We start from the raw sequence: 13,350 nt of genomic DNA, 5'->3' as shown, positions 1-13,350 counted from the left end.
CTATTACTGAATTTTCTCAGGTCTTTTCCTCAACTGAAAATTAGGGGAGTAGGAAAGAGATGAGTAAAAAGAACAAACAGAAAAAGGTTGGTCTATATTGTAAGAAAAATGCAGCCTTAATTCTCTAGGAAACTCTGCCTTAAGCAGAGGGAGCTTGCTGGTTTAGAGTTCTATGTATTTCCAAATCTTCACATAAAAATGTATGAGGAAGCCACCTGTTAATCACTCAATGCCAAGTTGCAGCTGGCTGGCGGATGGCCTTTGGGAAAAACTTACCTCAAAGTGAAATAAAATAATGTCAGCACAAAAACTCCACTGAAGGAGGAGACAAGATGGCAGACTGAAGCCAGCTTTCCACAGAGGTTCCTGTCCAGAAGGAGAGTTAAAGGACTAAAATTTAGCAAGTAACCTGGAGGATTAGAGCTGCACCAAGAGAGAAGGTTGAAGAATGCACATCAACCTTGCTGAGGCGAGCTGCGACCCCAAGGATACAAACAAAAGGTACAAAATCCATCACCAAGTGACGAGAGTCCCCTCCCCCATGAGAATGTCTCAGAGTACTCCATAAAGAAATGAGCAGAGTTCAAAAGTCCTCCCATTATACCCCACAGGAGAGACCTTCTAAAAACTGGACCTACTTCCCCTACTAGGGTGCCATGCCGCTCTTCTGCCAGGCATAAAACTGTGTAAAACTGTATATATACTCTACCTGCAATTCTGAGCTCCCAGCACTCCCCTCCACTCTCACTCTGAAGTCTGGAGCTCTGTACCACAGGAGTCCAGATTCTTGGGTGATTTCTCAAGGGGTGTGGACAGGGCCGGGACTGCAGCTGGTCAGTGCTGATTCTGTGGCACGGGAGGGAAGAGAGGACGGTTGGCAGAGAGGGAACCACGCCGGGGCGGCGGTGCCCTGAGGCACAGAGCAGCAGCCGTTTTTGGCAACAATAGGGCTCACCCCTGGATATTCTGGTGTCATACCCCTGTCTTTCTGGGCACCCAGAGGAGGCTAGGCATCTTCTCAGGTGGCAACCACTGGCAGAATAGATCTGGGACAGAAATGCAAGCCCTGTGAGAAAAGGTTTGCCTGAGGCGGTACTGGCCTGGATGGAGCACGGGGACTAGAAAATACACGCACAGTGCCGGCTGACTCCCAGGGTGGGGCTGACACAGAGGACCACTTTACTGAGCCTAAGATGCACCCGGCCCCCAGGGGATCATCAGCCTAGACAAAGGAAAGCAGGAGGCTAGAACTGACAGCTAACCATGCTGCAAATACAAACCTGCAGCAGCAAAGACAGGGCCTGAAGCACAGGTTCTGTGAACTCAAAACAGCTTCTCTTCTGCAGGGGAATTTAGCTGGGACAGAAACAAATTCTGCAAAGTTGTCCTGTTCAGTCAGTAACATCAATCAGGGGCAGGGCTGGAACTGAGTGAACAACCTCCAGCCTCCATCAAATGCCTGAGGTTGTCAGGCCTCACCTCCCCCTGCTGGATAGAGGCAGAGAGCAGCCATCTGGCTGAGGAGACATAGATTTCCTTGAGATTCAGGCAGGTGCAAACCCCTGGAGTATCTGCTCATTGGAGGCAACTGGGTCACAGCCCTGCGGGGTTATCAGTGACTGGGTGTGACAGCGGTGCAAGGTGGGGAAGGAGGCATCAACCTTCCCAGACTAATCTATTTGCTGGTTGGGTCCTCCTGACCTCACGGAGCACCAGAGCAAGTCATATTTGAGTTGTCAGCAGACCTCTGTGATCTAGTTGCAAGAGACCTTTTAAACTCTTCCACCTGAGACAGGTGCTGACTGAGACAATTGATTTGGACCTTTTGAACTGAGCAAATCGCCCAAGGACTATCCAAGTGGTGCCCTGGGTGTGTGGTTGTAGGAAGGTTTCATTTTCCTTTTTCAATGGTTGCCTGTGGGGGATGGGGTGACTTAATTGCTGGCATTTCTCCACAGCTGAGACTTCAACCCAGAGTAACTGTTTCACTAGGGTCAGACAGAGACCAGTGGGAAAAAAGACAGACAGAGCCACTTAGCCCCACCACACCAAACAGATCCCCAGTTTCTCAGGCCATAGTACTGTATAGGTCCTCGGCAAAGTTCCAGGGGAAAAGTCAAATGGTGTAAAATAATCATGGGGTGGAATCAGCAGAAAAACTCTGGTAACATGAATAACCAGAGTAGATCCCCCCCCCCCAAGGAAAGTTATGGCAGATGTAACTGAAGAACCCATTCATAAAAAGATGACCGAGATGTCAGAAATCTAATTCTGAATTTGGATTGCAAATAAGATTAATAGAATGGAGGAAAATTTGGAATTAGAAATTCAAGCAGCAATTCAAAAGTTGGAAATAGAAATTCAGAAGTTGTCTCAAAAATTCAACAGATTTAAAGACAAAACCACCAAAGATTTGGCACATTGAAGGAAGAATTTGCAGTTCTCAAAGATCTGAAAAATACAGTCGAATCCCTCAGTAACAGAGTGGAGCAAGCAGAAGAAAGGATTTCTGACATTGAAGACAAAGCTTTTGAGTGCTCCCAAACTCTCAAAGCAGAAGAGAAATGGAGAGCAAAAATGGATCATTCTCTCAGAGAGCTCTGGGATAATTCGAAGAAGGCGAATATCCGCCTCATTGGAATCCCTGAAAGTGATGAAATGGCTTCACAAAGCACAGAGCCCTTCTCCATGAAATTATGAAAGAATTTTCCAGACATGCCAAGAGATTCTGAAATTCAGATAGCAGACAGTTTCAGAACCCCAGCATGACTCAAACTGAATAAGACATTCCACAGGCACATCATAATTAACTTCACTAAAGTTAATATGAAGGAGAAAATTCTGAAAGCACCCAGACATAAGAAAACCATTACCAACAAAGGGAAGAATATAAGAATGACTGTAGATCTCTCTGCTGAAACTTTTCAAACCAGAAGAGGGTGGTCATTGACTTTTAATCTCCTAAAACAAAATAACGTTCAACCCCAGATCCTGTATCCAGTTAATAAACTGAGTTTCATTTATGATGGGGAAATTGAATACTTTATTGACATTCACATGTTGAAGAAATTTGCCATAACCAAACAAGCTCTTCAGGATATTCTCAGACCTATCCTCCATAATCACCAGCCCAATTCTCTGCCACAAAAGTAAACTCACTCAGAAACTTTTGATCAAACTCCAACTTCCACAAAGGCAAACGGATTAAAAACGTCCACTGGACTTTCAAAAAACTCGATACCCAAAATTGTACCAGACTTATCAATATTCTCCATTAATGTGAACGGCTTAAACTGTCCTCTAAAGAGGCACAGGTTGGCTGACAGGATACAAAAACTCAGGCCAGATATTTGCTGCATACAAGAATCATATCTTACCTTAAAAGATAAATATAGACTCAGGATGAAAGGATGGTCATCCATATTTCAGGCAAATGGTAATCAGAAAAAAGCAGGTGTTGCAATTCTATTTGCAGACACAATGGGCTCTAAACCAACAAAAGTAAGGAAGGATAAGTATGGTCACTTCATATATTTTAAGGGTAACACTCAATACGGTGAGATTTCAATTATTAATATTTATGCACCCAACCAGAATGTGCCTCAATTTATAAGAGAAACTCTATCAGACATGAGCAACTTGATTTCCTCCAGCTCCATAATAGTTGGAGATTTCAACACTCCTTTAGCAGTGTTGGATAGATCCTCCGAGAAGAAGCTGAGCAAAGAATTTTTAGATTTAAACCTAACCATCCAACATTTGAATTTAGCAGACATCTTCAGAACATTTCATCTCAACAAAACTGAATGCACATACTTCTCATCAGCCCACGGAACATACTCCAAAATCAATCACATCTTAGGTCACAAGTTTAACCTCAGTAAATTTAAAGGAATAGAAATTATTCCTTGCATTTTCTCAGACCACCATGGAATAAAAGTTGAACTCAGTAACAACAGGAATAAAACATGGAAGTTAAATAACCTTATGCTGAATGATATCTGGGTCATAGATGAGATTAAGAAGAAAATTGCCAAATTTTTGGAACAAAACAACTATGAAGACATGAATTATCAGAACCTCTGGCATACTGCAAAGGCAGTCCTAAGAGGGAAATTTATAGCACTGCAAGCCTTCCTCAAGAGAATGGAAAGAGAGGAAGTTAACAACTTAAAGAGACATCTCAAGCAACTGGAAAAGGAAGAACATTCCAATCCAAAACCCAGTAGAAGAAAAGAAATAACCAAAATTAGAGCAGAATTAAATGAAATTGAAAACAAAAGAATTATACAACACATCAATAAATCAAAAAGTTGTTTTTTTGAGAAGGTCAATAATATAGATAAACTTTTGGCTAACCTAACAGGAAAAAAAAGACTAAAACTCTAATCTCATCAACCAGAAACGACAAAGACAAAATAACAACAGATTCCTCAGAAATTTAAAAAATCCTTAATGAATATTAAAAGAAACTTTATTCTCAGAAATATGAAAATCTGAAGGAAATTGAGCAATACTTGGAAGCACATCACCTTCCAAGACTTAGCCAGAATCAAGTGGAAATGTTCATCAGGCACATATCAAGTTCTGAAATCGCATCAACCATTCAAAATCTCCCTAAAAAGAAAATCCTGGGACCAGATGGCTTCACATCAGAATTCTACCAAATCTTTAAAGAGGAACTAGTACCTATATTACTCAACCTGTTCCAAAATATAGAAGAAGAAGGAATACTACCCAACATGTTCTATGAAGCAACCATCACCCTGATCCCCAAACTAGGAAAAGACCCAACAAGAAAAAAATTAATAAACCAATATCACTAATGAATATAGATGCAAAAATATTCAACAAGATCGTAACAAACAGAATCCAGCAACACATCAAACAAATTATACGTAATAACCAAGTTGGTTTTATCCCAGGGTCTCAAGGCTGGTTCAATATACGTAAATCTATAAGTATAATTCAGCACATAAAAAAAATAAAAAACAGAGACCATACGATTCTCTCAATTGATGCAGAAAAAGCTTTTGATAATATCCAGCATCCCTTCATGATCAGAACACTTAAGAAAATTGGTATAGAAGGGACATTTCTTAAACTGATAGAGGCCATCTAAAGCAAACCCACAGCCAATATGGTATTGAATGGAGTTAAATTGAAATCATTTCCACTCAGATCAGGAACCAAACAATGTTGCCCATTGTCTCCATTGCTCTTTAACATTGTAATGGAAGTTTTAGCCGTCACAATTAGGGAAGAAAAGGTGATCAAGGGTATCCATATAGGGTCAGAAGCGACCAAACCTTCGTTCTTCACAGATGATATCATTGTATATCTGGAAAACACCAGGGATTCTACTACAAAACTCTTAGAAGTGATCAAGGAATACAGCAGTGTCTCAGGTTACATAATCAACATTCATAAATTGGTAGCCTTTATGTATAACAACAATAGTCAAGATGAAAAAAGAGTTAAGGACAATCTTCCATTCACAGTAGTGCCAAAGAAGATGAAATATTTGGGAGTTTATCTAACAAAGGACGTGAAAGATCTCTATAATGAGAACTATGAAACTCTAAGAAAAGAAATAGCTGAAAATGTTAACAAATGGAAAAACATACCATACTCATGGCTGGGAGGAATCAACATTGTTAAAATGTGCATATTACCCAAAGCAATATACAATTTTAATGCAATCCCTATTAAAGCTCCACTGCCATACTAAAGAGCTTGAAAAATAATACTTCATTTTATATGGAATCAGAAAAAACCTCGAATAGCCAAGACATTACTCAGAAATAAAAACAAAACAGGAGGAATCACGCTACCAGACCTCAGACTATACTATAAATCAATAGTGATCCAAACAGCATGGTACTGGCACAAAAACAGAGAGGTAGATGTATGGAACAGAATAGAGAACCAAGAGATTAACCCAGCTACTTACTGTTATTTGATCTTTGACAAGCCAATTAAAAACATCCAGTGGGGAAAAGATTCCCTATTTAACAAATGGTGCTGGGTGAACTGGCTGGCAACCTGTAGAAGCCTGAAACTGGATCCACACCTTTCACCATTAACTCAGATAGACTCTCACTGGATAAAAATTTAAACTTAAGACATGAAAGTATAAAAATAGTAGAAGAGAGTGCAGGGAAAACCCTTGAAGAAATCAGTCTGGGCGAGTATTTTATGAGGAGGACCCCCCAGGCAATTGAAGCAGCTTCAAAAATACACTACTGGGACCTGATCAAACTAAAAAGCTTCTGCACAGCCAACAACACAATAAGTAAAGCAAGCAGACAGCCCTCAGAATGGGAGAAGATATTTGTAGGTTATGTCTCCAACAAATGTTTAATAACCAGAATTCACAGAGAACTCAAACGTATAAGCAAGAAAAGAACAAGTGATCCCATCACAGGCTGAGCAAAGGACTTGAAGAGAAACTTCTCTGCAGAAGACAGGCGCACGGCCTACAGACATATGAAAAAATGCTCATCATCCTTAATCATCATAGAAATGCAAATTAAAACTACTTTGAGATATCATCTGACTCCAGTAAGATTAGCCCATATCACAAAATCCAAAGACCAGAGATGTTGGCATGGATGTGGAGAAAAGGGAACACTTCTACACGGCTGGTGGGAATGCAAATTAATACAGTCCTTTTGGAAAGATGTTTGGAGAACACTTAGAGATCTAAAAATAGATCTGCCATTCAATCCTATAATTCCTCTACTAGGTTTACACCCAGAAAACCAAAAATCACATTATGACAAAGATATTTGTACCAGAATATTTATTGCAGCCCAATTCATAATTGCTAAGTCATGGAAGAAGCCCAAGTGCCCATCAATCCACGAATGGATTAATAAATTGTTGTATATGTACACCATGGAATATTATGCAGCCTTAAAGAAAGATGGAGACTTTACCTCTTTCATGTTTACATGGATGGAGCTGGAACATATTCTTCTTAGTAATGTATCTCAAGAATGGAAGAAAAAGTATCCAATGTACTCAGCCCTACTATGAAACTAATTTATATAAAGCTATAACCCAGTTATACCCTAAGCATAGGGGGAAGGGGGAGAGGGAGGGGAGGGAGGGGAGATGATGGGCGGAAGGAGGGTGATTGGTGGGATTACAGCCACAGCGCATCTTATAAGGGTACATGTGAAAATTAGTAAATATAGAATATAAATGTCTTAACACAATAACTAAGAAAATGCCAGGAAGGCTATGTTAACCAGTGTGATGAAAATATGTCAAATGGTCTATAAAATCAGTGTATGGTACCCTATGATCGCATTAATGTACACAGCTATGATTTCATTAAAAAAAGTGTATGAGGATGCTAAACCTTGTTAGTTGAACACAACACTTCACAAGCTGGTTTTAAGGTACAATAGCTTAATTTGGAATTCTGACTAAAAATGCCTGAAGACTTTGCAAAGGCAGTAAATAAAGGATGACATACGAGTTGACTGAATTGCTGACACTGAAAATTATACTGAGCACTCTGAACAGAATGGGGACCTAGCATGGGAAAACATAACTTCAAAACAAATATATTAACTAGAACATTTAGTAAGCTAAGAAATTTTGAAAAAAACATATAAACTCTTTCTTCATTTTTTTTTTTTGAGACAGAGTCTCACTTTGTTGCCCTTGTTAGAGTGCAGTGGCATCATAGCTCACAGCACCCTCAAATTCTTGGGCTCAAGCTATCCTGTTGCCTCAGCCTCCCAAGTAGCTGGGACTACAGACACCTGCCACAATGCCTGGCTATTTTTAGAGATGGGGTCTGGCTCTGTCTGGCTCAGGCTGGTCTGGAACTCCTGAGCTCAGGCAACCTACTCATCTTGGCATCCCAGAGTGTTGAGATTGCAGGTGTAAGCCACCACCACTGGCCTCTTTCTCCTTTTTTTTTTAAAGGCAGGTAAAAGTGGGGTGGTGAAACATGATCAATACCTGTTACAGGATTTTTATAATAATCAAATATGAGAATTCTGGGAAACTAAAACATCATACATAATATAGGGCAAAAATGTTTAAAGATGAATGTCATCAAGTATAGATACCATTTCTATAATTTTTATGGTACCTTTAAAAATAGAATACAAATGTCTAGCTTCTCTAAAGAGAAAAGTATGTTTTTAGTTCTTACCTATGTATTTAATGAAATAGGAAGAGAACAAACTGGAGCTGCTACCATAACCAGACTATAACTTGACTTTTTTAATATTGACTTTTTTATTAAATCATAACTGTATACATTTATTGGGTACAATGTGATGACTTGATATACAATGCTTAAATCAAACTGATTCATATATAATCATCACCTCACGTACTTATTTTTTATGGTAAGACATTCACAATTTACTCTTGGTTGTTTAGAAATATACCCTTGCATTGTGTATATTAGTTGAGATTCCATCAAATGTCCTCCCTTCCCCCCGCCAAACACCTTCTCTCTTCCCCTCCTTCCTTATCCCTTCCTCTCCCCTTGTTAGACTATATTTGTGTTTTATCATTCATAAGAGAGTGTGTTTTAATCTTAGTTTCAAAATAATATTGAGTACATTGTATACAGAAACTTCTCTGAAGATGACAGACGAATGGGCAAAAAAAAAAACACATAAAAAAATGCTCGTCATCTTTAATCATCAGAGAAAAGCAAATCAAAATCACTTTGAGATATCATCTAACTCCAAGAAGATTAGACCACATCACAAAGTCCCCAAACTGCAGATGTTGGTGTGGATGTGGAGAGAAGGGAACACTTCTATATTGCTGGTAGGATTGCAAACTAATTCAGCCTTTTTGTAAAGAAGTATGGAGAATTCTCAAGGATCTAAAAATTGACCTTTCATTTGATCACGCAATTCCATTACTAGGTAAGCTACCCAGAAGAACAAAAATCATTTTACAAAAGCATCTGCACCAGAATGTTTGTTGTAGCCCAATTCATAATTGCCAAGTTGTGGAAGCAGCGCAAATGCCCATCAATCCCTGAATGGATTAATAAACGGTGGTATATGTACACCATGGAACACTATTCGGCCATAAAAGAAGATGGAGACTCTACATCATTTATATTTACGTGGATAGAGTTGAAAGACATCCTTCTTAGTAAAGAATCTCAAGAATGTAACTTGATTTTTTTTTAAAGATCAAGCCATTTCCTGCAGTTGGATTTTTGAAGTACAGCTGCTAAGATTGTTTTAAGAAAAAGATTTTGTTTTCTGAAAAAACTGAATGTAAAGGCAGTTTTTAAATGACATTTTCAGGACAGATGTGGTGGCTCATGCCTGTAATCCTAGTATTGTGGGAATCTGAGGTGGGTAAATTACTTGAGTTCACGAGTTCCGGTCTAGCCTGAGCAAAAGCAAGACCCCATTTCTACTAACAATAAGAAAACTAGCCAGAGAAGGCACCTGTAGTCCCACCTACTCAGGAGGCTGAAGCAAGAGGTCAAGAGGTTTGTTCAAGCCCAAGAGTTAGAGGTTGTTGTGAGTTATGATGACACTGTGGCACTCTACCAAGGGCAACAGAGTGAGACTCTGTATCAAACAAATAATAAATAAATAAATAAATAACTTTTCAAAGAAAATTTGGTGATCTCTTACAAAGTGAAGCATATTTTTATATCCCTAGTATTTTCTTTTTAATAAATCCACGTTTGTATGTATTTGCCTTTCTTAAAGTAGTTGGACTCATTTTCATTCAGGCCAATAATTGTGAGATTTTTTATTGGAATGAACAGTAATTGAATATATACTGTGTTCCAGTAAGGCTTGGTTTAGTCTTTATTTTCAAATACTTAACTAATTGGTTGAGATTGGTGGTATGTAAGCAAATATGTTTAATAAAGTGTAAAATAAGTACATTAAGGTTTTATACGCTACAGCAGTATTTCAATGAGCAGCAATCATTTCGACTAAGAAGGAGATAGAGGGATCAGGAAAGGATGTCTGCAAGCACTGGTCCTCAAGCAGACTTCTAAAGCCTCTGATTTCAGACTTTAGTTCCTGGAAGAAATTTCTGGACCCATCCTGGGTGGGAAGCGGAGGACCCACTCCTGGTGTGACTCATTGCTTGCTGACTAACATGCCCCTGGGCTTTAAGTGAATATCAGAAGTAGCCAAGCAACAGTCACCGCTAGTTTTGCATGAGACAGGGATGACTTCAGGTGTGACTTGGTGCTGGTGGCCACAGGGAATATCCATATCACTTCTCCCCTAACTCCAGCAGCTTAGTACAGAGAATGAGGGAAGAGATTGAAAAACTTTACCTGGAAATATGGGGCATGATCCTATATCTTACCCAACTCCATCGAAGTGGTACCACCAGGAGTTTGCAAGAAGCAGAACACTGGGCTTGGGGCAGCCCCAGGGTTGATACAGCTGCAGTGACCAAAGACTTAGATTATTATACTCAAATCCCTTTGAATATCTGGAAAGATTTCTCAAGAATGACCCCAGACAGTTATGATTAAAATAAATACCTAATTCTTCAATGTCCAGACACCAGTGAAAAACCACAAGCATCAAAACCATTCAAGAAGACATGACCTCACCAAATGAACTAAACAAGGGACCAATGACAAATCCTAGAATGATGGAGATAGGTGACCCTTCAGATAGCATGTCAACCCCTTTCAAAACAGCAGTCCTAAAGATGCACAATTAACTTTAAGACAATACAGAGAAGGAATTCAAAACCCTATGAGAGGAATTTTACAAAGAGATTGAAATAATAAAAAATCAAGCAGAAATTTTACAGTTTAAGAATTCAGTTGACAAACTGACAAGTGAGAAATGCTACAGAGTCTCTCAACAACAGAATTGGCCAAGCAGATGGAAGAATTGTTGAGCCTGAAGACAGACTATTTAAAAATATAGTTAGAAGAGAAAAAAATAAAAATAAATAAATAATAATTATGCATACCTGCAAGGTCTAGAAAATATCCTCAAGAGGGTAAGTCTAAGGGTTCTTGGCCTTAAAAAGGAGGTAGAGAGAAAGAGATTGGGGTAGAAAGTCTATTTAAAGAAACAATAAAAGAGAAATTTTCAAGCCTAGAGAAAGATATGAATATTCAGGTACAAGAAGGTCATAGAACACCAAGCAGATTTAATCCAAAGAAGGCTACCTTAAGGCATTTATGATCAAACTTTCAAAGGTCAAAAATTACAGTGCCAGCCACATACACCAAGGGAGCTAGGTTCAATCCTGGCCCAGGCCAGCTAAACAATGATGATAACTGCAACAAAAAATAGCCATGCATTGTGGTGGGCATCTATAATCCCAGCTACCTGGGAGGCTGAGGCAAGAGAATTGCTTAAGCCCAAGAGTTTGAGGTTGCTGTGAGCTGTGATGCCATGGCACTCTACCAAGGGTGACACAGTGAGACTCTGTCTTAAAAATAAAATAAAATAAAATAAAAGGCCTAAGGGAAGCAAGAAAAAGAAAAACAAACAAACAAAAAACAGCATAGAAAGGAACTCCAGTATGTTTGGGAGAAGACTTCTCAATAGAAACATTACAGGCCAGGAGAAAGTGATAGGACATACTCAAAAATTGAAAATAGAACTACCTTGTGACCTAGAAATCCCACTGCTGGGTATGTATTCAAGGAGGAGAATTCACCATATCAGGAAGATATCTACACTCCCACGTTTATTGCAGCACTATTCACAATAGCCAAGGTAAGGTATCAACCTAAGTGCCCATTAACACACGAGGTCTGACGATAAAGTTCACAAACTTAACACCATGTGCTTACATTGGTAGCACTGTACAAATATCTCAGGAAGGTTTCATAACCTCGCTATACAGTGTCTCAACATCTGTGTTCATGTCAGCATGTGGCAGTGACTTTCTGAGTGATATTCATTATTGTTGCATGTTTTTTGTGTGCCATGTGATGATGGTCATTCTAGAAAAAGCACTCCAAAATGCTTTGAAGGGTGGACTAGGCATTAATATTGGTCCATAACTTCCCAATGGGAGTACTTCTAAGGTGACCACAGTGATACATAGCAATGAGTTATGTTCTAGAATGAGCTCATAAGCTTAATTGTCAGACCTCACATGCATAGTGGAATATTATATAGCCACAAAACAAATAATTTCTCGCCATTTACAATAACATTTATGAAGCTGAAGATCATTATGTTGAGTGAAATAAGTCAAATACAGAAAGACAAATCTTGCAATTTCTCACTCACATGTGGGAGATAAATATTATAAACAATTGATCTTATGGAGATGGAGAGTAGAATGATGACTATGAGAGGCTAGGAAGGGTAGAAGAGAAGGTAAAATAAAGGGGGGATTCTTATTAGGTACAAAAATATAATTAGGTAGATGGGCAATATTTGGTAGTACAACTAAGTGGACATAATCAACAGTAAGTTGGGGGTATACTTTAAAATAACTGAGAGTGGTACTGGAATGTTCCTAACACAAAGAAATGTTAAATTCTTGAGGTGATAGATGCCCTATTAGCCTCATTTGACTAATTCGCAGAGTATGCCTATATCAAACCAGCACAGACACCCTCTAAAAACATACAACTATTATGTAATTGTAATAATTAAAAATGTAAGATTGATAAAAGAAATAGTTCTTAAGCCTAAGAGACATCTCTGATCCATATTAGGTACCAATAATCGCTATCACTGATCTATCTTCTGTATCAGTAACGCACATTATTGTATCAGTGACCTTTCACCTTTGGGAAAGGACTGGAATGGGATGGTGAAGCTGGGATTGTTGAAGTGAAGGGACATGAATGCCCCTGAGAGAAAACAGCCTGAGAGAGAATAGGAGCATTCACTGAGGCATGAAATACTTAAAGATTTCTCGTATCTGTAAGCAAGTAAAAGAAACCGGAACATTAGCCAAAATAAGTGTGTGGAAAAGCAAACACTTGTGTCTCTGAATCTGGGCTGAGCATCATCGATGATGTAGAAGGGAATCCTTGAGAAAGGCCACTCTGTGGAGATTGACTAGAAATAAGATACACGGATCCTGGAAAAGCAGACACTGCAGTTGTGCCAGCCTTTAGGGCCATTTAGGGATAACCTAGAGATTATCTAATGCATTGGGTGATGAACCAGAGATGCACTTTCTAAGCTCTCCCTTGGGAAACCAACTTGAAAAAGACAAAATGGCAGAAAGGATGAAAATTGTACGCGTGGCTCTCCCTTCTTCCCAGTCACCCACCTCCTCCCATCCTCCCATCCACACACACAGCCTGACCTAGATGACTCTCATCGTTATTTCAAACCTGAGAAATTCCAGGGTGTGTGTGTGTGTGTGTATGTGTGTTTA

This window comes from Nycticebus coucang, chromosome 7 (genome assembly GCF_027406575.1).
Source record: "Nycticebus coucang isolate mNycCou1 chromosome 7, mNycCou1.pri, whole genome shotgun sequence".
NCBI lineage: Eukaryota > Metazoa > Chordata > Mammalia > Primates > Lorisidae > Nycticebus > Nycticebus coucang.
This window is presented reverse-complemented; position numbering follows the sequence as displayed.